This window comes from Aulostomus chinensis, chromosome 3 (assembly GCF_037954235.1).
Source record: "Aulostomus chinensis isolate RoL2024-O1b breed Wild chromosome 3, RoL_Achi_v1.0, whole genome shotgun sequence".
NCBI lineage: Eukaryota > Metazoa > Chordata > Actinopteri > Syngnathiformes > Aulostomidae > Aulostomus > Aulostomus chinensis.
Window position 1 is genome coordinate 538,527 of NC_141322.1, and position 27,570 is coordinate 566,096.

The following is a 27,570-nucleotide window of genomic DNA, read 5'->3' on the forward strand; positions in this document are numbered from 1 at the left end:
CAGACCTGAGAAGTGTAAACTCTCTCCAAGGTCAACAGGGACGAGCAGACTAACTGCAGGTTTAAGGTGAAGTCCTCTCTGCGTGAAGGTTAGCCGTGCTTCATGTTTACACCACACTGCAGCGCTGTGAAGGTCCTCCGTGGTGGGAGTCCGCCCAGGGCCAGTGCTTGTTTTTGACGTGTTTATACAACACACAAGGAGCCACTGGCTACCTGCTTGTGCTTCTGGGACACTGTGACAGGTGGGCAGGTTGCATCACCCATCTGTCCACAAGGTAGACAAGGATGAACATATGAGGCGCAGCACTTCCTGCTGGAGAAGTACTTTAATACTTTGAAGTCTGACTACAGGAAGTCTGCACTCAAGACTCCAGGCTGGGGCAGGAAGTGGGTGGGGGGGGGGGGCTCAAAATGTAAAATCTATTCAAAATATATCGACTGACAAATACAGCCTTAAAGTTTAGTAGGTTGCTGTACTTGTGGGGTCCACCTTGCTGGGCCCAAAATCCTGGACCCAACAGAACAGCTACTTGAGGTACATGAAAAAACAAAGTGTGTGTGTGTGTGTGTGTGTGTGTGTGGCTGTTGCTACTCTCACAGTGGCTGTGATCGGGATTCCTGACCACGCTTGGGTCCGGGGCCTCTTCCCTTCATCACAGTCACACCGGGTCAGTTCGGCCCACTGCCCCTTGCCCCCTCGCCTCAACTCCTTCCTCACATGTTCGCAGAGGAAAGAAATGGTAAATGTGTTTCCTGGAAGGGGGGAGAGGTGGAAAAGCCCCATCCTGCCCCCAGAATCAGCACCGCCCCACAAGAGCCGCCTCCACTGGCCTTTCTGCAGAGGCAGCAAAAGTTCCCTGAGCGGGGAGCGTCTGCCAACCCAAACAGGCTCCTCGTCGTCTCTGAGGCCGCTGGCCGCCCCGTGAGCCTGGGACGTGCTTCCTGAGGGCTCGCTGCAGCTGGAGCTCTTTGAATAAAGGTAACAGCAATGTCACCGCTACTGTAAACTGGCTAAGCTGCTCCTGTCAGCAGGACGCTCACAATCAAAGCAGAAACATCTAAAGCACAACATGTTGTTTTGTTCCCACCAGCGCCGAGTCCAAACTTCTTCCGAATCACAAAGAGAGCTCATAGGCGAGAGGGCAACCACTGGTCCCTGATCTTGCCAAACAAAATGCCAAGAGACCAGGAGTGACATTCAGCTCTGGGGTTTAAAAATATGAGCAATTTGAGAACGATTAGAGTCTTATTTTATTGTTGAGCGCCTGACACAGGAGAGGAAACCAGAACAATCACGCCGACAGACTTTTTTCTGCTGAATTTAGAAACACTAATTAGTTTCGCTCTCGTAAAGCCAACCTGAAAAACGACCAATTAGAAAGTGAAAATGAGACATGCAGAGGGAGGAAACAGGAGCTTGTCATTTCCACTGTTCAAGTCCCATATGCACAACTTTACTGTGATGGCTTACACACACACACACACACACACTCAGATGATTGGCAGGCAGCCTACTATATTGGATGTCACATACACACTTGACAAGTTAATGGAACTATACGTGAAATAGCCTTTTGCTTAGTTAGAAGGAAACTATTACAAATCTGTGTGGCCACATCAGAGCCAGGCACAGCAGCTTGGCCATGAACATCTCCAGCACCAGGGGGGGGGGGGGGGCAGTCCTCCAGGCTGACCACAGCACCAGCTGCTTCCAGCTAAAGACCTACCAGCGCCAGACGCCGCCTTCCCTTTCACAGGTGCTGTATTTCTATGAATGTTGTCTGTCAGCACGTCTGGAGGGGTCCTGCTTGGAGGGGGTATCTTTCACAAACATGCTATTTATGTCACCTGAGTGGTGCTGGTTGATGTGTAGCCATCTTTAGAAATGAAGGGAAAACCTGTGGAATTCATTGCTATTCTCCAAGCAAACAGAGGCCAGTGTTTCATCACTGTCAGCCTGAAGACGGATGGGCTGTCAGAGCCTTCCTCTGTCCAGGAAACGGCTTCTGGGCTGGGAAGTAGCTAAAAAAGGCTGGGGCTACACTTTCCAGGCCTGCGCCCGTTACTGGGAGCAATTCTCCGATGCCAGGTCGCTGCCAACGTCCTTGCAGCCGATGGCAGAGAGGCCAGTAAGTTCACATTAACTGCAGAGTGTAACTGCACTGAACATCTGCTCATGAATGAGAGAGCTGCCCACTAACTCAGCGAGTTGAGGCCCACTGATGAAAAATTCAACGTTCTCCTCGCTGGCACGCTTGTTTTGCACTATTCTCCTGAGCCCGAGAATTATATTAAGAGAATTTCAGCAGGGCCTGGTGTATCTGAAAGAACAGCTGGCACTGAAAAGGGATCTGCTGCTCGGCCAGAGCTCAGGGGCTTCACACAGGATGCGCCTTCTCCTCCACCATTTGTCCTTGAAAGAAAGAAAGATCCACGTGAAGCTCCCAGGTAAGAACAAGAAGTTGGAGGCTACATGTAGCTGATGGCCCCACCCGCATCAGACGGGGCTCAACCAATGAAGACATGAATCCACACGCAGCGCAAAGAGAAGACAGAGGTGCAGTCGTGACAGTAAGAAGTTCCCTCAGGACGAGGCCGAATCACTACACCTGCCTCAGCCTGACCAGCTGCACTCACGGACCGATAACTGGGCAGAATCTGCCCCCCTCCCCCCTTGGGGGCAGATTTTAACAGTCCTGTAGCTCAGTTACTGCAATTATGTGTCTCACACATTTACAATCACCAGCAGAGCCAAATCAATAGATTCTTGACTAATAGCCACAGAGAGACACGTGAGTTTGTGATCAGCTTTTCCTCTGACGATGAGTCACTTTCTCGGTTGAAAAATGTTGAGTTTAAGGAAGTGATGGAGAATAAGATGACCAAACCCAGTAATTTCACTTCTGCCTTTCTGTTGAGTATACTGTCAGATTTCTATACTTCAGCCACACAACACAACCTCCATCTAAGGGTCTAATTGGGATTATTTGTGCGTTTCCGCTCGTGTGTGTAATCAATTCACTCATGTCAGTACTCTTGGAAATCTCCAATCCGAACAGCGTCAGATATTCTTAATTATTTATCTAATTTTCACATATTTCTGAACCAGGTCACACACACAAGGACGGAGATACGCAACCGACCACACAAACCTGAATGAATTCAGCTACAGTGATACTTGCATATTTGATCACTTTCTTTCTGTGGTTTCTATGTCACAAAAATGAATATTTTGAATTTTTATGTTTTACGTGTGTGTGGCCGCATATGAAAGCAGGCGTGAGTGAGATGAGGTTTCTCGCCCTTTTATACAATAGATACTGTGGAAGTCCTGATACCAGGCCAAAAACATCATCTATGAAAATTGGAGGATGTCTAGAGCGAAGCTCATTTAGCCGATGACAAACGACAGCACTTTGTCTTCCTGACAAGATCCCTCCTTCATCAAATGTCCAACTTCACATGGAAATAGGAAATCACACATTATCACACTGACAAACAATTACAACCAAGTCATTAGCAGCAACCCTGGGCCTGAAACCATTAACTCAACACAACGTTGCACACCATGCTAACTATCAGAAACACACAGGATGTAGATGAACAGACGCAGATAAATCAATCATGGCTCAAAGAAGCTGCTGCTTACAGTTTGTGTGGGACTGAAGCATGGTGAACGAGGCCTGAGCCGCCCTACGAGACAATTACAGGGATCATTTACAAAGCCGTCCACTTCCGTCTTGCTCCAGAGACGATTCACGTGGTGACAGAGAAGACCGGCCCAGACGACTTTCTGCTTAAGTTCCGTCATCAGATAGAGAGCTTTGGTATCTGTTTTAAACACATCTCCAGTGGCAGCCAGCAAATGAAAAAGCTTGCTGCTGTAAATATGACTGCGACTTCTAACGCAAACATTGTTGACACCTCATGTAATTTCAGCGGGACATCCAGCTGAAAGCACACGGGGGTAATATAATGCTCTTAATGAGAATTCCTTCCAGCTTGAGACCTCAGCGAGATAGCCATAACGCATGGCTTCTCTTTTTCATAAAATAATTGTTACAGTTATTAAAGATGAATCTCATCACAGACCAGATGACAAAATAATTCATTACCAAAACCAAGGCTTTAAATAGCTGCAAATTACCCCCCCCCCCCCCCCGTGGCTGCCTTATTTCATAAAAAAGCCTTGAAGGGAGACACACGTGTGCAGACTGTCCACCTCAGGCGCCGTCGACTCTGTTACACAACAAAAATAAACAACCTTCATTGATTCATCAGATTATTTTTATTTATTCACTATTTTTCAAATCCTGAATGCAGCAAAGCTGGTCATGTGACCTGCACTGCCATCAGTTATATGTTGCTGTTGTAAATAATAAAACACACACACACACACACACACACAAACGCGAGCGCTTCCATCTCCCTGCTCACGTCTCTGCAGGCTTTATTTATGTATTCAAACGAGCTCATTGACAGTGATGGCATGGAAACTTCCCAGCATACCTCTTAACCTGTGGTTTCACTCTCTCTCAGCAACGGGATGTCCAAAGGAAATGCTTTATTAAGACCCTGCCGACATGAAGAGCTGCCGTGACTTACTGGTGCATTACTGTCTAAAAGACAAAGTTATTTAGACCAATAAAAGGCTAATTTATTGTTGGAGTGGAATTACACAGAAGTTATCTTTGCCTTAATAACATCACCGCAACCCCTGATGTTGTTTAGATCAATAGAGCCCATTAAAGTCCAGACCTCACGCACAGATAAGGCTGCAGCAGCACAACAAAACACTGCTCTCTGGCATCTCTAACAAGACAAGTATTTCTCCGGCAAAATGAGAACAATCCAAACTTAATGCCATAAAAAATTTAATTCAGTGGAACATATTGTCTGGAGCCTTCTGATCTACTTGCAAGGCAGATAAACAAGCAGACAGATGGGAGAGATTTCAGATGGTGGTCAGAGAGAGTCAAGCTCCATGTGCCGTTTCCACACGTTCTTCTTCCATCATTAAAACCTTGGTGGACGTGTGCCATCCACGAATAAACACAACCTCCACAGGACCCTAACCAGCTTCCTTAATTATAATTGCTAGTGTGATGATGTCACTGTAACCCTGCATTTGATAGGAAGCAGAGAGCAAATGAGTGACAGTAAACGTTAAAATCAGAAGAAACAGGAGTGTGGTGGTGGTGTGGCGTCCCTGCGTGTTGAAGGTGCTTTCCCAGCATGCTGTGCTCATTCTGAGCAGCGTCCACCAGGTGATGCACTGAATCATCTGTGCACCAACAATCTATCAACCTTGATGACCACGTCTGGGTGCTACTTTGAAGCTCCACCCCATGTTGTGATGACAGCACAGAAAGGAGAAGTGTGCGTCGGTGTGTGTGTGTGTGTGTGTGTGTGTGTGTGTGTGTGTGTGTGTGTGTGTGTGTGTGTGTGTGTGTACAGACCGTGTTCACGTGCACTTGTAAATTGCAGCACACAGACACACCACAGTTCTCCACAGGAAACCACAGGAAACAGTTTTGACGCTATCTCCAAATGCAAAATAACAAACACGATTTCTGAAGTACATCTTGTCCCCTTTGGCTGTCAATAGCAAGTTTACAGTAAGCGAGTTACTCAGGTGTGTCAGAGGAGAGGTGGCGTATTATCGAAAACATCAGCAGATGATTTTGCGGGACAAATGAAGCAAGAATTCGCCCGTAAAGGTTTAATGCTTTCTGTTACAGTTCAGACATGACTGATAGACACTTAACTGGCCACAAACATCGGAAACAGTTTCAGCAAAACATGTAAAACCTCACCGTGGCCTCCTGATGCCAAACGTCACCGCGGCGCTGCTCAATCGCATTACACAGAAATATATGATGGCAGAACTCTTATCCTTGAAATGAGGTAATTTAATGGAAATATTTAAGACTTTTAAGGTCCCACAGACAGTGGCAGCAGCACACACACACAACACTCACACGCACACCCATAGGCCACGGCAATGATTGTGAAAAATATCTCTGTAAAGTTATTACCTCTGACAATATAATATTACCCAACAATAAATACAGAGTAGACAAAAAGGAGACAGGAGAAAGAAGAGGAAGAAGATGCACAAAAGAAAGAGAGATCTTCTAACAGCTCCAAGTGAAAGCATAAATAAAGTGTGGCACATCTTTTACCTTCTTCAATTATCTGCCTTTTGACATGCAAGCTGAGCAGAGTGTAATTAACATCTGAGGAGATAATGGGGTCGCTAGTCACTGATCAATCTCACACATATATTATCTGCCTCTTACCAATCCCCCTCCCCTTGCTCAAGGATGGAATATTCCCCCTCAACATCTTTCTCTCTTTTTTTCGGGTGGGGCATTTCAGATCGTGACTCATCCAATTTCCAAAACATCACTTAGCTTACAGTCCACCGATGGATTCCGGCGGGACGGAACCATTTTGTCACCATCCATCGGTATCAGAGTCACATACAACACAAAGGCCGGGTGACCCACCTTCTCAGCATCCATACATCCATTCACAGCCCTCATCTCAGCGTGACGGCTGCACAGTTAACAGACCAGCAACTCCAACAAGCTAAACCCCCAGAACTGGACCCTCTCTGTACCAATACCGCTCTCCCACCAACACTGGGACAATGGAAGAACCAGTTCACTGGAGCCGCTGGTGAAGCCCTGAACCAGCCGAGGTGGAGGGACCTGGAACAGTGACTGAGCAGAGTCAGGGAGAAGTCCCGGTTCCTCTTTCACACAGAGAAATCACTCCATACTGGTGACGACCACTGCTGCCCAGCTGACATCACTCGCCATGTGTTGATGGCGCCGCAGCGTACGGAGGCCTGACTACTGTTATAATAACAATGAAAATGATGAGAGCAATGATTTAAAAACTATTATAATTATTGTTATTATTATTCTTATATTAGTAGTAGTATTGTTAAAATGCTAACATTGATATTAACATTATCATTATTTCTAACATTATTATCAACATTTGTATTATTATTATTATTAACATTATTGCTCTTAAATTTAACATCTTTATTATGATCATGAGTATCATTGTTGTTATCACTGTTATTACTTTTATCATTATTTTGTTATAAATATTACTATCATCAGTTCGTTCTTATTATCTGTCTGACAACCGAATGCTTCAATTTAACCATCAATACACTCAAATATCGTCCACCATCAATTCATCAAGTTATCAATCAAGAGTATATACACATATATTTATATTACAGACAGAGACATAAATATATGTATGCTATATACTGCACATACATATATAAATATTATATACATATACACACCTGTAAACATGTGTATATATACACATGCATGTGTGTATGTATGAACATATTTATATACACACCTATACATCTATATGTATATATGTACTGTAGATATGCACAAACCCATATATATATAATGTACAAACATAGATATAATATGCATATGTGTAAATAAAAAATGATGTATGAACATTAATGCACATATAAAGACATGTGCACATATACAAAACACATATTATACCTATACACACATAATATATATACATATACCTACATACATATATACATACATAGACATATAAAATATAAAAATAATTATATTAATAAGATATGCATATATACAAATACATTCATGCATATAAATACATATAGAAATTATATGTACATATACATAAGTGTATATATACATATGTATATATACACACAAATATATGTATATATACATTTATATGTATGTATATATACATATATACATGTATGTATAATACGTAAAAATAGATATAAATATATACATTTATATTTATGTATATATACATGTATGTATAATATGTGAAAATAGATATAAATATATACATTTATATATTTGTATATATACTTATGTACTTATATATAAACATATACACACACCTCCACAAGTGGTGGGCTGAGAGAGCCTGGTGTCTGGAGTGCCAGTCTTCAGAAAGACATGGAATCTGTAATGACCCAATAAGCTAAGAGCTGAGGAGCACGTGAATTATGGGCCTTGCTGGTGCGTTCCAGCGTGTTCTGAGCGTATCACCGACCCGGCGCTGCCCGGACACACGCGGGCCAGCGTAACAGATGGCTCTTTTATGTGGCAGGTTCTCTGGGGTTTAAATGCTGCTGTCCACCTAGACAAGGCCGCAGGTGTGAAACTGTCTCGGACACACTGGGCGTATTATTGCCAACATGGCAATAGAGATGGCTCCCCTTCTCACCGCAAGCATCCACGAGATCGGAACGCCGGGCCAGGTGAAACTTTTTATGTCACAAACACTGCGAAGCATTTCCTTTTCTCTGACCCACAACCAAATGTTACCTGCAACGGTACACACAAGTGAGAAGTTCATCATTATTAGTGTGCGTGCATGTGCGCACACGCACACACACACACACACACACACACACACACACACACACACTCTTGTACAGTATCATGAAACTCTGAGTAAAGGCCAAAGCTAACGGCTGCCAAACCAGGCCTTTTCAAAGCTTCAGCCTCCTCCTTCTCAGTGACCTGCGTTGACACCTCCTGGGTCCAGCAGGAAGACATGCTGAGTGAGTTCTCGGCTGGCTGTCCAGACCCGGCCTCTTACACAATGCAGGCTGCCCGGCCCTGCAGCAGGCCAGCCCCTCCCCCCATAACCCACTTCCCTTTCTTCATCAAACCTGGGGATTGTAGTACGAGGGTGGAGATGGAAAAGATGGGAAGAGGCGTGTGGGCGGGGGAGGACAGCATATCCTGCGTGAAACCGCATCCTGAACAAGCATGGCTGCACCTCACTGTAAATAAATACTCTCTCCTCCGCTGAGCTTCCGTCAACTGTCACCGCCTTGGCTCCCAATCACCTTCAAGTCCAAACAGGAAAGTGCAGGGAGGCGAGGGCGATGGCAGATATGAGCTTTAATTTGCTTCTCACCGCACTTTAGCCCGAGTGCACGCTGCTTCCTATTCTCCTGCTCTGACCAGCTGCCCCGGCTTCGGTCCAGACCCTGAGTCCTTCCTGTCACCTTTCGTTACCACATTATTCAGGAGGAGGATCCCAGTGTGGCTGGGAAATCACCGTTTGGTGGTGTTCCTCCTCCCTTTATGAAGTGCTGTGAGAGACATAGAGGCCACGTGCCTCAGAGGAGACCTGCTGCCTTGTTACCTGCTAATCCCCTGAGCATTATCACCGCAGATGCAGCGGAGCATGGCCCCGGCAACAAGCTCTCCATCCACAAACCCTCCCCTCACCGACCCAGGGAGCAAACATCGACTGCTCCAACTCCTCTGAGCCTGGTTGGTTTAGCTGTAACGGAGATAACAAGAACGCAGAGGGGGTAATGGGGGTAGAGCCCAAACCTGACTGTGGTCCTGCTTCAGCTTCTGCCAGCTTTTGCTGCCGGCAGCAGCTGCATGCAGCGCGTCCGTGCACAGCCGGAGTAACACTCGGAACGCCAGACTTGAAAAATCATGGAGTAACAGACCCGTCAGGAGGAGAATGTGCTCTTTAGCTTGTGTGATTAAAAACTGCAAAAAAATCTCAATGGAACATTTATAACTGCAGCGCAGCAGGGGGATGGTGTCCATTTTTCAATCAACCAAATAAATAAAATGTCAAATATAGGAACAGTTTAACATTAATCTGGAATTCATGAAAGGAGAATATGTCACTCTAAACAGGCTACTGTAGCTCCTGTGACAGCAAATGAACAATGTTTATCAAAGCTGATTTTATCTGTATTAAAAGTAAGTATATATGATATTCACATTTTGACATACTGAAAAACACGTTGCCATTGTGAATTTGAATAGCTGATGTTTTCATGTATTTGCTTTGTTTCCTCATCATGAGGAACGGGGGAGGAGGGTGACATTAGCACCCAAACGATCCTGTTCAACAATGACATTTGTGAGCAAAGGAGCTGCATCTATTTACATCATGAATCATAAAGACAGTGAGCACAGAGGATGAACAATTTAAGAGCTGAATTAAGACACAAAGGTTGTTTCAGAAAAACAACTCGGTGCTGTTTGTAGCAGGAAGAAATGAAATTTATCCATCCATCCATTTTCTATACCGCTTATCTGTTAAGGGTCGCAGGGGGCTGGAGCCTATCCCAGCTGACACTGGGCAAGAGGCGGGGAAATATATCATTATTTTTGAATGCAAACTCATTTGTGGGAATGTGTTCAAGAAAAACTACACAGGAAGTGAAAGAAAAAAGATTTGGTGTCATATTTGCTGCGTGATGAAGCGAGTCGCTGCGGAAACGCTGCTCTGCCTTTGTGTTACATCAGACCATCTTGGTGACAGGAGGACGGGGGCTCGCTGGCCACACATATTAGTGAAAGGGCAGCGTCTCAGCGCCTGTCTGAGACGCCCAGGGCCAGCGTGCGCATGTTTATGTTTTATCCTCAGGACCCCCAATTGTTGTCCATTTCCTGAGCAAAGGCACAAAAAAAAAAACATGTGAAGGCCAAATGTGCTCTTCCCTGGCCTTCACCCACATCACCGCACTTTTCTGCACAAGTGGCTAACCACAGATAATTATACAATTAAAACAATTTTCCACATCTATCTGTCAGACCAATCTAATACGCCATTCGAATGACACTAATGGAGTACGCCTCTATTTCTCTCCTTCCCCGAGCAGTTTTTCCGTTCGTAGCACAGTGAAGCAAAGCCGTCTCCGGCGGAGGAGGAAAACAGAGACAGCCGAGAGAAACAGTGCTGTATTAGTTTAGCAGGATGTCAGTGAATTCAACGGAGACCCGGCAGTTTGCAACATGACCTGTGGTTTAGCAAAGAAACAGGGAGGTTCATTTGATTGTTGGTTCAAATTAACCCTTGGCAGCAGAAAAAGGAGGAAAAACAGTGATTCTCCTGTTTTCTGAGACAACACTCCCTTCAACCAACATTGATATTAATAATACATCATGACAAAATACATTGGAAGGGAAGCTGAACATGAAAAAGAGCCAAAAGTGACAGAAAAAGAGTCAGCACAGGGTGTGAAAAACAAAACACATTTTTTTGTGTTTCTGAAGAGGGACAAGCATCACCAATTCACACTGATACTGAATAATATACTCAGAGGCCGAGCTGCTGTGGGCTGTGCCTTTGAGATAAACGCAGGCGGGTGTGAACAACATCAGACATCACCAAACCTTGACCTGGATATCCTGCATGGCGTGGACCACTCCCTCTTCAGGTCACAGGAAATGCTTGCACGGCGTGGCTCTGTCCTTCCCAACAGCTCCACCAAGTACAACAGCAGCAGCGGTTTTAATGTTTATGAGCTCTCCTGATGGGATACGCATTTCCATTAAGTACATGTCTGCCTATAGGGGAGGTCTGTATTACCCACGAGCAAGTGCCCCATCAGCAAGGAGGAGAAGCTGCCTTTTATGGCAACAGATCACAGACTCAAGCCATTGGCCACAAAGCCCACAAATGAGGCGTTAAGCATAGTGGCAGGGCAGCAGCCCGGGAGGAGATATGAAGCTGCTCTCAGTCATGCATGAGTCCCTGTCAGTGCGTGCCCCCCGCCCCCACCACCACCACCACCACCACCACCACCACCATCCTCTGGGAACCGAGCTGGACAAGCAAACAGCCACCACCATTACAGCAGCCATCACTGCTGCAGCTACGGCCTACGCAGCCATTGGTACTGCAGCCAACCCTACAGCAGCTACCGCCTCCGCAGCCACCCTACAGAAGCCATCACTACTGCAGCTACTGCCGCCGCAGCCGTCACTAGCCGTCAGTACAGCAGCCAACCCTACAGCAGCCACTGCTACAACAGCCAACCCTACAACAGCCATCACTACAACAGCCAAGACTACAACAGCCATCACTACAACAGCCAACCCTACAACAGCCATCACTACAACAGCCAACCCTACAGCAGCTACCGCCTCCGCAGCAACCCTACAGAAGCCATCACTACTGCAGCTACTGCCGCCGCAGCCGTCACTAGCCGTCAGTACAGCAGCCAACCCTACAGCAGCCACTGCTACAACAGCCAACCCTACAACAGCCATCACTACAACAGCCAAGACTACAACAGCCATCACTACAACAGCCAACCCTACAACAGCCATCACTACAACAGCCAACCCTACAGCAGCCATCACTACAACAGCCAACCCTACAACAGCCATCACTACAACAGCCAACCCTACAGCAGCCATCACTACAACAGCCAAGACTACAACAGCCATCATTACAACAGCCAAGACTACAACCGCCAACCCTAAAAAAGCCAACCCCACAGCAGCTGTTGCTACAACAGAAGACCCCACAGCAGCCATCACTACTGCAGCTACTGCCACCGCAGCTGTCGCGCCTGCAGCTACCGCCTCCACAGCCGTTGCTACAACAGCCGTCGCTACAGCAGCTACCGCCACCGTAGATATGCTACAGCAGCCATCGCTAGAGTAGCCACTGCTAGAGCAGCCATCCCTACAGCAACCTACATAGCAGTTGTCACGTAGTTGGATGCTTCACAAAAAAAATTTGGAGAAACTCGATGCATGTTCTCAGGAATTAACTGGGAAAAAGCATGTCTTACAGGGTTACTATGAAAGAGTGCAACAAAAGGCCTGCTGGGATAGATTCATCATCAGGCCCCGGCCCCACCCCCAGCCTAACCCCCTTCCCATGCTGAGGGGGCAGGGGATGGGGACAGAGGGAGGAGATGGGCTCCTCTTCACAGTCAGAGATTTAATTGCACACAGATTCCATTACCTCTGCAAAAATGTCACATTCTCTTGTGATCGGGGGGCAGCATGGCAGCATGGCAGCCTGAAGGCAGACAAGAGCGCAGAACGTGTTCTAGGACTCAGGTTCCAGGTCAGGTAGAGGTGAATGTCCAGGCACACAGGTAGAGCGCACAACTGCCCTTGTTCTTTACTCGTTTCTTCACACATTGGTGTGCAATGATGACGGTGTTGATGAAATTATGATTATTATTGTTCTTGTTATCATCAGTTTTATTATCATCATCTTTACTGTTACTATCATTATCGTCATCATCACCATTATTATCATTATCATCATCATTCATACCATCATAATTATTACCATTATTATTATAACATCTTCATTATTATTACCATTACTTTATTATCATTATCACTATTATAATCATTATTTTCATTATTGTTTCAAACATCACAGCTGATACTATATGTAAGTTCAACATTTGAAGATCTAGATTTTTAATAACAGGTGACAAATGAGAAGAATCAGACGAGTGTTATTCTATATTTTGATCGATGGCATCACGGGAGCCAATCTGGGTCTCTGCCAGATCATGCAGAACATATGGATCTTTAAACATAATTTAAAGTGTCTGAATTTTGAATAAAGCAGGGTACTAATGCCAGGCACAATTGGTTTTAGCGAATGTAAATTTGTTGCACACACATATTCATATTGCGATTGAAAGCACAACAGAGGTGGCGAGGAGAGCGATAGGATATCAAAATGATTTCAGGCAGGATCTTCACAACTTGCTGGGTTCTAACTGAGTGTAAATATCCCACAGTCCAACATCTCTGAGAAAAGCCGAAGTACCTCACAGCTGGAAGGATGAATAAGCAGGAGTCGGAGCTGACCCATTCAAACGCTCATATCATAACGTTTTTGTTTTACCTCTATGAATTCAAGATCTATTCAAATCAATATTACTGATTATTTATTATTAACTAAAAATTAGAGTGCATTATTTAAGTTTGCAGAATCAATAGAAGTTCTGTCAAGGTTACTACTATTGAAGCCATGTCACTGATAGTAACGCCTTCCTGCGTAAGTCAACCCTGAACTGTCCTTTCTCTCATAGGTCACTGCCCTGTGAGCTGACCACGCCTCCAGCTGTCAAACTGGTTTTCATTATCTCCCGTCTTTCTGCATATTTCGGTTATTTGAGTCACACCAGCCGCGAGCTCACAGCACTTCCTTCATCACGGCAACCTTCCAATATAAGAGCACACCAATTAAACACCACCACCACATGTTAGCACTGGATTATATTTACATCAAGGAAATTCATATTCCACTAATTATTAACCACCCTCAATGTTGAAATACTATGAACAACACCACAATGTTGTTGCAAATGTAAAGGATCCCAGGTGGAGTTACTCTGTGACGTTGATTTTATTTTGTGTATCCTGTGAAGTACATCACCAGAGAAAAAAGACAAGGGGGTGACTGGCGCCCCTCTGACTCAACAGGCAGAACGAGCCCACGGGCTCTCAGGCCAGCGTCCTGTTGAGGCCCCATACGCCCACGTCAGCCCACTGCCTTTGGTGACAACATGGCAGAATAGCTGCTCCGGCGGCAGGTGGACCAGTTCCGTCCATGTGCTCATTACCTATGAAAAGAGAGAGCTGTCGAGGGAGGACGGCCACACACTCGGGTCACTGGTGCACCACTGCCTGGCCCTCCAATTCTCCAATCAGAAATCAGCTCACAGTCTTGAGGGCAGGGCCACAGGGTGTCAGAGGGACCAAAAGAGAGAGAGAAAATGAGAAGGAAGGAAGGACGGGGAAAGATACGACAATTATAAACAGGAAGTGAAAAGGTGGGGAAAGCCCCTGTGTTGGCCCTCGAAGCCCACATGTACAGAAATGACATAAGTATTGGCAAAAGTAAACGTGAGCATTCTCAGCCACAAGTCTTTCGTGATTATGACACACAGATTCCTGTTGGTGTCGACCAGCCTACACGTCAATCCAGTTGAGACACATTTACGCATCAAAAGGGTTTGTGTCATATGACTAGTTTCTGTGGTTCATTTCTCACCTTAACAAAACGACATTTCACAGTCCCGTACGTTCACTCTTTTAATTCACACATTAAAATATTCAGCATGGGTTAAGTCACGACTCCAGCCCAATGTGTCCTGGGAACAACAGAAGATACTTTCAGATGAATACAAATTTTCCCCAGAACGCCTCTGAGGCAAAAGAAATTTTCCGTATTCATTCTATTGAAAATTGTTACTACAAATATGGCATCAACACGGTAAGCTGGAGGCTTTGGTGAACGGAGAGACTACAAAAATGGCCTCATGGCTGGGAGCTGGAAGGTAGTGACAAGGGCTCAGTTTTGGGTGAAACATTCCTTTAACATTAAGTTAAAATAAACTCTGTGAGTTTGCCCTCGTTTATATTGGATGAGAAAACCACGATTGAGGAAATATGAAGGATGTCTAAAATGAGAGCAAAGCGGAGGGAGGAGTGATGCTCGATGGGCTGGAAGAAGCAGGGACGGCGCTGTCGCGTTAGTGCTCATATGGCAACTTGCTGGAGTTTTTGTAAAGGCAGTTCGAGAAGATATTTTTCCCAAAGGTGTACAACAAAATTCTGAATACAGTACACTGGAGACTGCAGTCACAGTAATGCCAGAAACAAGTACTGCAATGGTTTCTTCCAGTAAACCCAATATTTAAGATACTACAAGGATTTTACATAAAGACTCGTACCACTACAGATACATCAGAAACAAGCTGTATGTTTTGTTTATTCAGAAAGCCAGTTAAGCTCCAAAGCATTCATCTGTAGCCAGACAAACAAGTGGAAAGATGCTAATGACTCCCAGATACAGTTGAGATCATGCAAATGAGGCGGCAGCAGCGTGCACGGCTTCTGGTTTGCTCAAAGCAGTGACACGGGTTGCATGTGTGGCTGTGGTCAGCCATGATATATGTATGTACCACTTCATGAGTCTCCAGCAGCACAGAAATGAAATTCAGGCCTCGTTTAATTGGCCTGCTGTATGACGAACTGTGTCAAAAACAAATCTATGACTCTGCCTCAGTGTGTAGCAGGCTCGTCCAACCAGACACAACAAGCCCAGGCCCCCATGTCCCAGCTCCTCATAATTCACCAGGATGGAATTCAACTCACCCCATTAGTGCAGCCCTTGTTTCCACAGCTCGTCCACATTCCTGGGCCTGCCATCAGCTCCAGATAAGAGGCTTCTGATTACTCGCTTGCATGCCTATCATTACTCCCAAAAATATGTTGATCCCAACAGACAACTTCCCCATGTAGATTTATGGCTGCACCATAGTAGCAACGAGTCCCTCAAAACAGAACTTGCTTTTAAAGGTCTCCTCTCCTACTTGGAGACCAACAACAGGCATGACTCAGTGGCTAGAGCCCAGCTCGCCGCCATCTCTGTCACATACCACTGACAACACAAGATTCCAAAGGTGGGATTTATGTGCAGCCTCATAAAAACAACAGCAAAATGTGTTTTTATTGAAAGCCTGTGCTCACTACAGGTATACAGTTGTGCTGCTCAGTCCTCCAAGTCCTGATGAAGTGTAGAACAACAAACTGAGACTTAAAAGTTTTGAGACTTACCTGAACAAGATTCAAGGTGTCAAATGTTATATCACACAGCTGATATATCATCTAGGCACACCTAATACATTAGAATGTGACTGGAACTACTTTCTGACAGCTGTGTGCCTCTGCCATCCATTTCAGTTGAACTTGACCACCGTATTGGGTCAGACTCATGCGACGTCCAGTACATAGCACAGATTTGAAAGGAACTCAAAGAAAAATTTAAATGTCTTTTATGGCGAACTCATACAAGCATCATCACGTCACGGCGTTAAGATGTTTGTATGAAAATGCAGTTGTTCCAGCCAAAAACCTGTTTTGTGGTGTCGTGACCTTGATCTCTGGCAAACCAAATCATATTAGGTCATCCCAAGCAAAGAGAAAATTTGAACCAAACCTGAAAAAAAATCCCTCGAGACCTTACTGAAGCACCAGGTTGCAGGAAGGACAGACGACTGCTGTCGTGATCGTGGAGGGTACAACAGTCAGGTGACTGGTTCAGTCAGGTGCTGCTGCTCCTTGGCACAAAGACCACATGAGGATGCCTGGGTCCCGTCAAACACATCGATGTTTGCTGAACAGGAATGTGTGGAATCACCAGCCAACAGGCACTATGACATCTCACCATGTCATCAAACACTATTTGCTCAGACTTCCTGTCAATCATCCTAACATGACTGCACAAGGACCCACTTGGGGAGTCCAACCGCCAAAGCAGTGTCTCTGAACCTGAGACAGTCAGGTCACCTGACTAATTATCACACCTGATTAATAGCAAACAACGCACACTTCCACAGGAAAATTAACATCACAGCGTGTGGTTTTGGCCTTCGAGATGTTTTTATTAAGCACAGCTATGTTTCCCTTTATGTGTTCAAGATGTTGCATGCTCTGACCGCTACGTTCAGCAAAATGCTCAATCTCTAAAATCGATGCGTCTCACAGTTTGGTCTCTTGCATGCCAGCTGCACAACACAAAACTCACTCCTCCTCAGGACACATGTGGTGGTAATCCCCCAGTTTACTCAAATTACAAATAATGTCAATTCCCAAAGAAACTTCACATCCAGACGCTTCATGGCACACGTGCTAATTTAAAAGTTTCCAAGAAAACTAAACAGGTGGTTGAAGCTGTCTGTCCTTGTTGAGACTCAGAGGAGTTACCTCCAGTTTGGTACCAAAGGTTTGAAAATGTTACACTAAATAAATCTGTGAGGCTGCACATCTGAATTTGACCATGTCTCATCCCTCCCGTTAGCTTGTGTTTCCTCGTGAGTCAGTGACAGCAGCAATTATTTGTGCTGACCCAGGGAGCCATAATTGTCTCAAAAGCAAAATCCGTCCCCTCACCAGCATGCTCTCCTTTGCAATGTTAGGTGAGCGGTCCAGCCGTCCGTCACAGCCCAGGGGTGAGTAGCACCACATTTGTTTGTGTTTTCTTCTTCCAATTAGAAAGGGGAACTTGTGTAATGGTCCAAATGAAGGAAAAGCGAGACTGGTAAGCTACGTCTCTATCATGTCCTTCACCCAGAGGCAAACCAGTTATCAGACGGACCAGCGGAGGGACACTGGTGCTGAATCGGATCAATGGCTTGACCCATGAAGTCACACCACTCCCAGTAGCTCATCTAATAAGAGCTGGTCTTTGGGAGCACCCCTAACTGACCCATGATGCTGGGGACAATTACAAGAGAGTGGTCTTTCAGGGCCGATGGACACTTGACCCAGCGGTGTAAAGACACGGTGAAGATCTACATGATTTAAACTCCTCCCCAAGACGTGCTGACAAGGTTAGAGGGTCAACGCAGACATTAACAGGTCAGTGTGTGGCCCACTCGGGAACAATTACTCCCAGTCACAGCTAAGTGGACACTTGATTGAACACGACGGAGGCAGGACACACTTCCCACAGATAACAATCCCCCAGCCATTTAGGATAAAAAGCCCTTGTGCTACAGCCTTTATGGACAAAATTCATCTTCCTTTCCCTTTTAAAAGAATGTGAGAGTGTGATAGAGAGCCATTCTCTGGAAGAGATGAGTCTCTCAAAGCATGACCATTTTGCAGCAATCCTAATAGCTGCTTATGACACAGAAACAATTACAAGGTGACAGGGAGAAAAAGCCAAACAATGGTGCGAGCTGCTCACATTTCATTTCTCATTCAGTGACAAAGCAGAGATCCAGAAGAAGAAATTATCTGTCATGAAACAAATCTAATTTTCAGTCAGGTTCAAAACAGCATCAGCAGAAGACGACCAGAAGTTAAAAATACTGCTGGCTACAACACGTCTCTCTGCTCATTGTGTAGTTGCTGCAGTTATGCAGTTTAACCTTTGGCCTGCAGACAGCCCCCCCCCCCCCCGCCACATCTGGCGTCTTGATGTACGCACAGCAACAAACACACTTCCCACTTTGGATCTATTACATGTCACAACAAATACTACGTGCATTTCAACATGCTGTGTGCGTGTTGGGGGGCAGATGTTAGTGATCAAATATCTAATTTGAGCATCTCTGAGTGAAATTCGTGTCCCAAAAAGAGCTCATCTCAACACATTTTCATACACTCTTCGTTGTTTGTGGTATTATTCATTTTTCTAGGGGCCTAGTTTGTGTATTTCTATGTGTTACGCAATCGGGTTCACATTGCCCCTAAGTCTGTAGAGGTGAGGAGGAGGGGAACAGCTCTCACCAGCCTTCGCTCTCTCAGTGTCCTCATTAACGGGGCTCATCGAGGACCCCTGAGATACATCCGGCCCGGAATTCAGCAACATTACCTGATGTACAGATGCGCATGCATGCGTGTGTGCGCATGTGTGTGAGTGTTGAGAGCAACAGGCAGAGCAGTGGTTTACCCTCTGGTTGTGGAGGTTGTTATTCCCCAGGACCATTTTGTAACCAAGTGGGCATCATGTGAACGCCATCTGGGTGGCACTTATTTAAAGCTGGACGAAGTCCCGTGGCAGCAAAATCTGGCAATGAGGAGTAGAGAATAAACTGCATCATTTACTTAACATGCATTTAGCGTTGTGCCTGTTAAAAGCCCATGACTGAATATTTTGGGGATTTGCTGCCAGTTCGTGCTGCCAGCCACCACTGCTTTGTCTAAGCCACAGACAGAGCAACTGTCAAAGGGCTGATAAAGGAAGTATGGAGATGTTAACAAGATGGAATCGCATTTAGCACCAAGTACATCAGTACACAGCCCTCAATCCATTTACACCAAAGAAATCTCCTCGTGTGTTACGCATAAACAGACAATAAACACATTGTAATTATAATGCCAACTCTTTAATTACGTGTGTCATTTGGGGATGGTTGAGCTCATTAATTGTCAGAGTGATGTGAAAGGATTGGGGGGAGGAAAGAAGGGGATCAAGCCTCAGGCCCAGTGAGAACCATATTCCCCTTTCTCCCAGCGTGTTAGAAGACAGAAAATTCAATTGGCAAGATTCCAAAGCTGAACAGTCCAAACAGCCTCAATCAGCAGGGACAAAATCCATGCAAATCATTTACATTTGCACAAGTGGAGGGAGAAAATATCTCTTTTCACTCCCATAGCATAAAGGCAAGGAACCCCTGGAACCTCATGCCAAGTGACATCACCAGTACCAGCAGAAGCTCCACTCATCAGCCACTAATCCCTCCGCCAAGCCACCAGTTTGGACAGTAAAAACTGCAGAAGACAGAGTACTGTGGAATTTGGTCAAAATGTGTTTTGGTGTCATCACAGCACCTGAACTGAACAGCCAGAAACTAGAAATACCACCTGCCATCCACTCCGTGGAGCCATCAGAGGCACATAAACCAGGTTAAGTTGTTGAAGTGTTATAAACATCAGCCAGTGATATGTTTATTAACTTATCAGTTCTATGTTTGACTGAAGTTTGAATTGTTGTATTCATATGCCACGTTATGAGATTTTTTTAAAGAAAAAAATTATGCTTCAATAAGCACTGCAGCACCCTATCATGTAATAACCACCAATAATGGAATTACTAGACATGTCAGTCGATTAAAAAAATTAATCTGATTATCACAGGGTTGTCCATAGTTAACTCACAATTAATCATATTTTTTATCTGCTCTAAATCTACCATAAAATGATGCTTTTCATTTTCTAAATTAATCATATCAACATGGGAGTAGGCACATAGTTGCTTTCTGCAAATGCAGCATGTTTATTAGTGTTGGAGCAATGTACTGTCCAGAAGTACAAACAAAACAAAACATCCCTGCATCTTCTCCCTCTTCTCCTGTTGAGGGTGGTGGGGGTGGAGCCTATCCCAGCAGCCTTCCCCCTGGACAGGTCACCAGTCCATGGCAGGGCCAACACATAGAGACAGACAACCATTGGCTCTCCCAGCCAATTTAGAGTCTGGATTAACCTGGTCCCCTCTTGATGTCTTTGGACTGTGGTGGAAGCTGGAGTACCAGAGAGAACCCAGCAGGAACAGGGAGAACATGGAGACTCACCCAGAAAGACCCCGTGCTGCAGCTGGGGCTCCACCCACAACCTTCTTGCTGGGGGGCCACAGTGAGGACCACTGCTCCACCCACAACCTTCTTGATGGGGGCCACAGTGAGGACCACTGCTCCACCGGGCCGCCCCGAAACAAAAGATGCAAAGGGTAAATAAAATAAAATTATAAACTCAAGCCCAACAAATATAATAGCAATGATTACTAGTACTAACTAAAGTACTTGAACGTTGCAAATGCAGAGAAAAACTTAACGGCACTCCAGAAAGGGAAAACCTAAAACTATGAAGTCTCAGATTGTAACCCTTCGATCAGACAGGAGGCAAACACCAGCGGCAAGCTTTGGTTCCACCAGTAGGGTTAGTTAGAATTTGTGTGGCAAATGACCGCTCGCTCAGAATATGGTCATTTTCACAATAAGCTCAAAAACTGGCATTATTGTGGCATTCAGACAGCATGATAACGTGGTCACTGCCGTCAGTTTAAGGAGTGACATGTTTTCCAAGTCAGATTCTTCCAAACAAGAAGTCCTTAGATGTATTACATTGTCATCACACGCAGTATGAGGCAGGTATGTGAATGCCAGGCTGCCACGCATATCCCGTTTTTAGCTGAGAGAACCAGCTGTCAAGCGCAAAGGAGAAAAATGGAGTGGAAAAGTACTGGACGTATCCGTAATGAAGGCAGAGAGGGAGACTTCAGAACCAGACTGGACTGGAGAGGGAGGGATTTGCACTCCGGATGATCAAAAAATCCTGGTTGGAGGTAAGTTTTGGTCAGCACCGGTTTGTCTCTCTATGTCCCGGTTTGCAGAGTGCTCTTGTGGACAGAGAGAGAAAAAAGTCTGTGGTTAAATGGTTTTTAAATGAAAATTATTTTAAATTATGAATACATGACAAATTAGAATATATTTGAATATTTTTTAATACTAAGACAGAATATTTCAATTTTATTTTTGTCAATTTTAACGCTCCTAATGAGTCAAGTACTGGACAAGGAATGAGACCACTGTGAGTACAGTGTATCATCACTCAAGCAATTACAGACTGTCTCCCTGCCTTTACAGATTGGCTGTCTGGCCCTGCAGAGGATGAGGAGGATGATGGCATGATGTCACTGGTGGAAGAAGAGCTGTCAGCGGGAAGCTGATCGGAGGCTCAATGAAGGAGGACTGGTTTAAAAAAAAACTTCAACCCCCCCACCAGTTCTTCTCCCATCCAACTGCTGTTTTTACACCATATTTGTGAACACTTCATTGTGCAGGGCGAGGTCTTCTCTTCTGGGTCACTATTGATAAAAGAGATCTGAGTGACTAAGAGAGCAGAGGAGTGGATGGAGGTCCAGAGTTTTCATCTGTGATCCATCCTGCGCTCTAATGTAGCCATTATGCTCTAGAAAGACTCTGCTCATAGATTCATTTTATGGGGCATTTGCAGAAGGATGGCACTGCAGGAGGGCTGGCCGCGGTGATTAAAATACTTCAAATGAGCCCTTCCATCACTGCGTACAGTGGTACTCAACTCCCCGCAGTAGTGTGAAAGATTGATCTACTCATTTCTCACTGGGAGTTGTTTCCAGTGTGAGGCATTGATTGGTCAACACATTGAAAGTGTGTACATCATGTGCAGCGTATACACAACAACACAAGGCTCCTGCAAAAATATCCAATAACTCACAGCCACATAATATTTACAGTGTTTACAACAGCCGTATTAAATTTTCAACAAATGCTGTAATCAGAAAAAAGTAAATGGTGGCGAGCTGGAAGAACAGATGGGGGGCGGGTGCAACTGGTCTGACCAGACACCAGTCCAGCACATCCAGTCACTCATGTTGTCTGAAGAATATTAATAAGCTTCAGCTTTATTACTTAAAACTTTAACTACTTTCAGAATTCATGATTTATGAAAATGCATCTTTTTCACAGCGGTCATGAGCGAATGAATAAATGATTGACCTCCACATCGGCCACTGCTGCTACAGGTTACTCAGACAACTACCGGTTTCAAGATGAATTATTAAATTACTGTCAAAGTACAGAACAACTTTTCTCTGGAATTTGTACTCTCGTACTTAACCAAAATAAGTAACCAAGTCTCAGTTCCTGTTTTGTTTCCCTCTCACGCCCATCTTGTCGCTCTCCTTCTGTCTCTATCTGGGTCTCTTTTAGACCAGTTGCACAGTCATTTACATAAATACATAAACCACAATAACACAAAACAAGTTTCCGCCCCCATCAGAAGAAAGCCAAGTATGAGGCCATGACGCCACATCTGTATTAAACCATTCACATCTTGTGTGTTTGTATCTTTGATTCCTTGTGCTGCTGATGAATTCTTTACTTCAAATATTCTCTTTTAACTCTTTTGTTCGTCACTTATTTTCTTAAGTGGAGTTAAAAATATAAATTAAACAATAAACCTCCACAAACTACATTTTGAGCACCAAGTAATCAGTCCAGGAAGCAGAGCTGGTTAATTCCTTGATTCCTTGATCTGGATTCGAATCCTGGTGATCCAGATGTATTTAGCTGGACTGCTGCTGGCCAGAATGCAGGGTTTCTAAATCCCATCCTTTCAACTCTACTGAGTTTGGTCTCTTCTTTGGAACAGTTCACCTTTATTCACTGAAGCACAAAGTCTCAAAAATCTCAAACAAATTTTAAAAATGCTCCTCACAATTTCCCAAAGCCCAAAGCTTTCGTTCATACACTGTGAAACCCAAAGACTGTTTTTTTCCAGTGCTCATTTTCAAGAGTCTGAAGGCTGAAATGATTCACAGATTACCGTTGGCATTTCATTGTCTTTAGATCACTTAATTGTTGCAGCTCTATTCTCATCCCAGATCGATACCCACAAAAATAATTTCTCATGTGTATTAAACACTGGCGTTGAATAATCGGCTCTTCTCTCAGATGGAGATCGCTGATTTATCATCAAATCAAGTAAAGGGTGGGAGGGGCTACACCTGTGACAGGTAGCGAGCATGGCAGACAGAGAAGTTGAGTTTGCGGTGAAGAAAAACGCCACCATACAAATACAAAAAAAGCTACAACGTAAGTGGTCCAAGTCTGGAACTGGTCTGGTTACTGGGGACCATTACTGATAGACATGCAAAAGACTTGTTTTTATTATAAAACTGTTAATGTCGCTATGGCTGTTCTGTTAGATGTGTTACATTTACAGTCTTTCATTTGGAGTCAGGTTTAATCAGCCACTTTAAAGTGACAAGGAATCAGGAGGACATCGTCAGCATTTTTTTTTAATGCACAAAACAAATATGGCTATGCTCAAATTTTAGAGGCTGGAGGTACAGAAGAACAGCAAGGGATTAAGTTACTAAGCATCAATTCTAACTGTCACACACCATCGAGGGGAACTATGCTGTAACTTTACTGAATTTATTTATGGCAGGTAGGCTAGTGGGAGCAGCCAGTATGGCAGGTAGGCTAGTGGGAGCAGCCAGTATGGCAGGTAGGCTAGTGGGAGCAGCCAGTATGGCAGGTAGGCTAGTGGGAGCAGCTAGTATGGCAGGTAGGCTAGTGGGAGCAGCTAGTATGGCAGGTAGGCTAGAGGGAGCAGCCAGTATGGCAGGTAGGCTAGTGGGAGCAGCTAGTATGGCAGGTAGGCTAGAGGGAGCAGCCAGTATGGCAGGTAGGCTAGAGGGAGCAGCTAGTATGGCAGGTAGGCTAGTGGGAGCAGCTAGTATGGCAGGTAGGCTAGAGGGAGCAGCTAGTATGGCAGGTAGGCTAGTGGGAGCAGCTAGTATGGCAGGTAGGCTAGTGGGAGCAGCTAGTATGGCAGGTAGGCTAGTGGTAGCAGCTAGTATGGAAGGTAGCAGGGCAAGCTTGAAGCTGAAGCCTCAAAGCAAGGCAACAACAACGTCTGCAAGTTTGAAATAATTTTTCGATTGGAATGCGATCGCAGTGCAACAACTGAGTTTAGCATCTGCAAATGGGGTGTTTCGGGAGGAGGAAGGGACAGAAACAAACCAAACGAATCACAACCACAATGACTAAGCTCATGGTGTCTGAGGACAAGACGTTGCCTGGAGCAGCAAAAGTGAGATTTCGCCATCTTCTGCAGCTCTTTGAGCCACCTATGAGAAGCCCTTTGGCAACGACTGTACCAACACAGCTCCGTTGGCCCTCTACGATGAACTCTGCAGCCACCTGATTGAGTTCTTCTATTAGACTTGCCTGGGTTGAGGTTTCCCAAAGACATCAGGGGCCAAACTGGTCTCAGGAGAGCTGAATGCAGATGGCCGATGGATGAAAGGCAGAAATTTCACACGCACAAAAATTCCTTGATTTATAAAACTACGCACACTCACATCCTGCCCCTTATTAGTGAATAGCATGTAGTAAAAAGAGTGTGTGGTGAGGAGTGTGGGGAGGAATTTGTGGTAACCAGTCTGTGGTGAGGAGTGTGTGGTGACGAGTGTGAGGGGAAGAGTGTTGGGTGAAGATTGTGTCTTGAGAAGTGTGCCTGGTGCATCTGACAGGTCATGTACAGCGCAGAGATTTTACAAAGTTAAGCTGATGTGAGGATGAGGAGTGTCGGTGCTCTGCTCTGCTCTGCTCTAGGAAGGTCTGCTGGACCCCACAGGTACAGAGAACAAGATGTTCTACACGTCACTTTTGGTCTCATCTTCCTCCTCCTCTTATCCGGTTGGTCCGGGTCGTGGGTGCAGCAGCCTCAGCAAGGAAGCCCAGACTGTCCTCTCCCCACTTCCACCAGCTCTTCAGGGGGAATCCTGAGGCGTTCCCAGGCCAGCCGAGAAAAATAATCCCTCCAGCGTGTCCTGGGTCGGCCCCGAGGCCTCCTCCTGGTCAGACATGCCTGGAACACCTCCTGAGGGAGGCGTCCTCACCAGATGCCTGAACCACCTCCACTGACTCCTCTACAAGGAGGAGCAGCAGCTCTACTCTGAGTCCCTCCTGAAGGACTGAGCTTCTCACCCTGTCTCTGAGGGAGAGCCCAGCCTCCCTGAGGAGGAAACTCATTTCGGTTGCTTGTATTCATGATCTTGTTCTTTGGTCGTTACCCAGAGCTCATGACCACAGGTGAGGGTTGGAACGTAGATTGACCGGTAAATTGAGAGCCTCGCCTTTTGGCTAAGCTCCCTCTTCACCACAACACACTGGTTTAGCACCCGCATCACTGCGGACGCCGCCCCAATCCTCCTGTCAATCTCCCGCTCCATCCTACCCTCACTCGTTAACAAGACCCTCAGGTAATTAAACTCCTCCACATGAGGCAGGACCTCCCCCCGACCTGGAGTGGGCAGGCCACCCTTTTTTCTGGCTGAGGACCATGGCCTCAGACTTGGAGGTGCTGATTCTTCACATTCGAATATGAACTGTCACAGCAAGAGCTGGAGGTCATGGCTTGATGGAGCTAAGAGGACCATGTCATCTGGCATGGGCAGCATGGCTCAGGGGTAGAGTGGCCGTCTAGCAACCCAAGGGTCGCTGGTTCGATCCCCACTTCCCCCAGTGACCATGTGCAAGCCTCCTTGAGCAAGATACTGGACCCATAATTGCTCCTGATGAGCAGGTTGGCACCTTGCATCGCAGCCTCCACCATGTGTGTGTGTGTGTGTGTGTGTATGGGTGAATGAGACGACACTGTAAAGCGCTTTTGAGTGCCCCTAAGGTAGAAAAGTGCTATATAACATTGAGTCCATTTACCATTGAGTCCATATCCGAAAAAAGCAGAGCTGCATCCTCAAGCCACCAAACTAGAAATTCTGTCCATAAAAGTTATGAACAGAACCAGTGACAAACCAGTGACAGCCTCACTGGGAACAAGTCTGACTTTCGCAAACCGGACTCTCACTCCTCCGGGAGAGAGACTGAACGGCCCTTTGTAAGGAGTAACCCCCCACAGGGTGCTCCTGGGAACACGGTCAAAAGCCTTCTCCAGATCCACAAAACACATGTGGACTGATTGGGCAAACTCCCATGCCCCCTCTAGCACCCTAGCGAGGGGGAAGAGCTGATCCACAGTTCCACGGCCAGCACAAAAACCACACTGCTCCTCCTCGATCTGAGGTTCGACTTTCGCCCTGACCCTCCTCTCCAGTACCCTGGTGTAGACCTTTAGAGGCTGAGGAGTGTGATCCCCCGATAGCTGGAACAGTTTTGGTGTTAATGGAGCAGGTCACTGCAGCTACTCCAGACACACGTGTCTGACACATCTGGACTTGGTATGATACTCCATGGTATTACGTGTGATTCAAAGCTTCCGTGGAGAAGCCAACATCTAGCTGTCAAGTTTGTTATTGTTATTCAAATTAAATTAAAACCTTCAGGGGTTTTCACATTAACACCGTCTTTTTTGTCCTTAATGCATTGCAGAAATATGGGATTAGGGCTTGGCATTGCCACATACTCAACATCAAACAACTCAGAGGCAGAAGGCTGTGTTCAGGAAATGGCTAGCTGTAGCTAGCTGCAGCTAACTGTCACTAGCTATTGCTAAAACCACGCCACTGATCAATTTTCAAATCAGTACTTGTTTTAAGCGTCATTTCCTCCATATAAAACTAATATTCTTGATATTATTGCCATGTATTGGTTGTAGTAAGGTATAGTTATAGTGTACACTTCAGGAGCTCCGTGATTATATAGGGACCTGAATCAGACATAAGAAAAACCCTATCTGAGAGCCTCTTCAAT

At 45.4% G+C, this 27,570-nt stretch overlaps 1 protein-coding gene across 7 annotated transcripts in view; it reads right to left on the minus strand.

Moving 5' to 3' along the window:
- The window catches only part of foxp1b (forkhead box P1b), a 163,207-nt gene that overhangs the window by 123,624 nt on the left and 12,013 nt on the right, over positions 1-27,570 (minus strand). The window contains exon 3 of one of the 7 annotated variants that reach the window (XM_086197184.1): positions 19,263-19,379. The exons of the other annotated variants lie outside the window; for them this stretch is intronic. The gene's annotated coding sequence lies outside the window, so the exon portion shown is untranslated. The remainder of the gene's footprint in view (positions 1-19,262; positions 19,380-27,570) is intronic. 7 annotated transcript variants of the gene reach the window in all.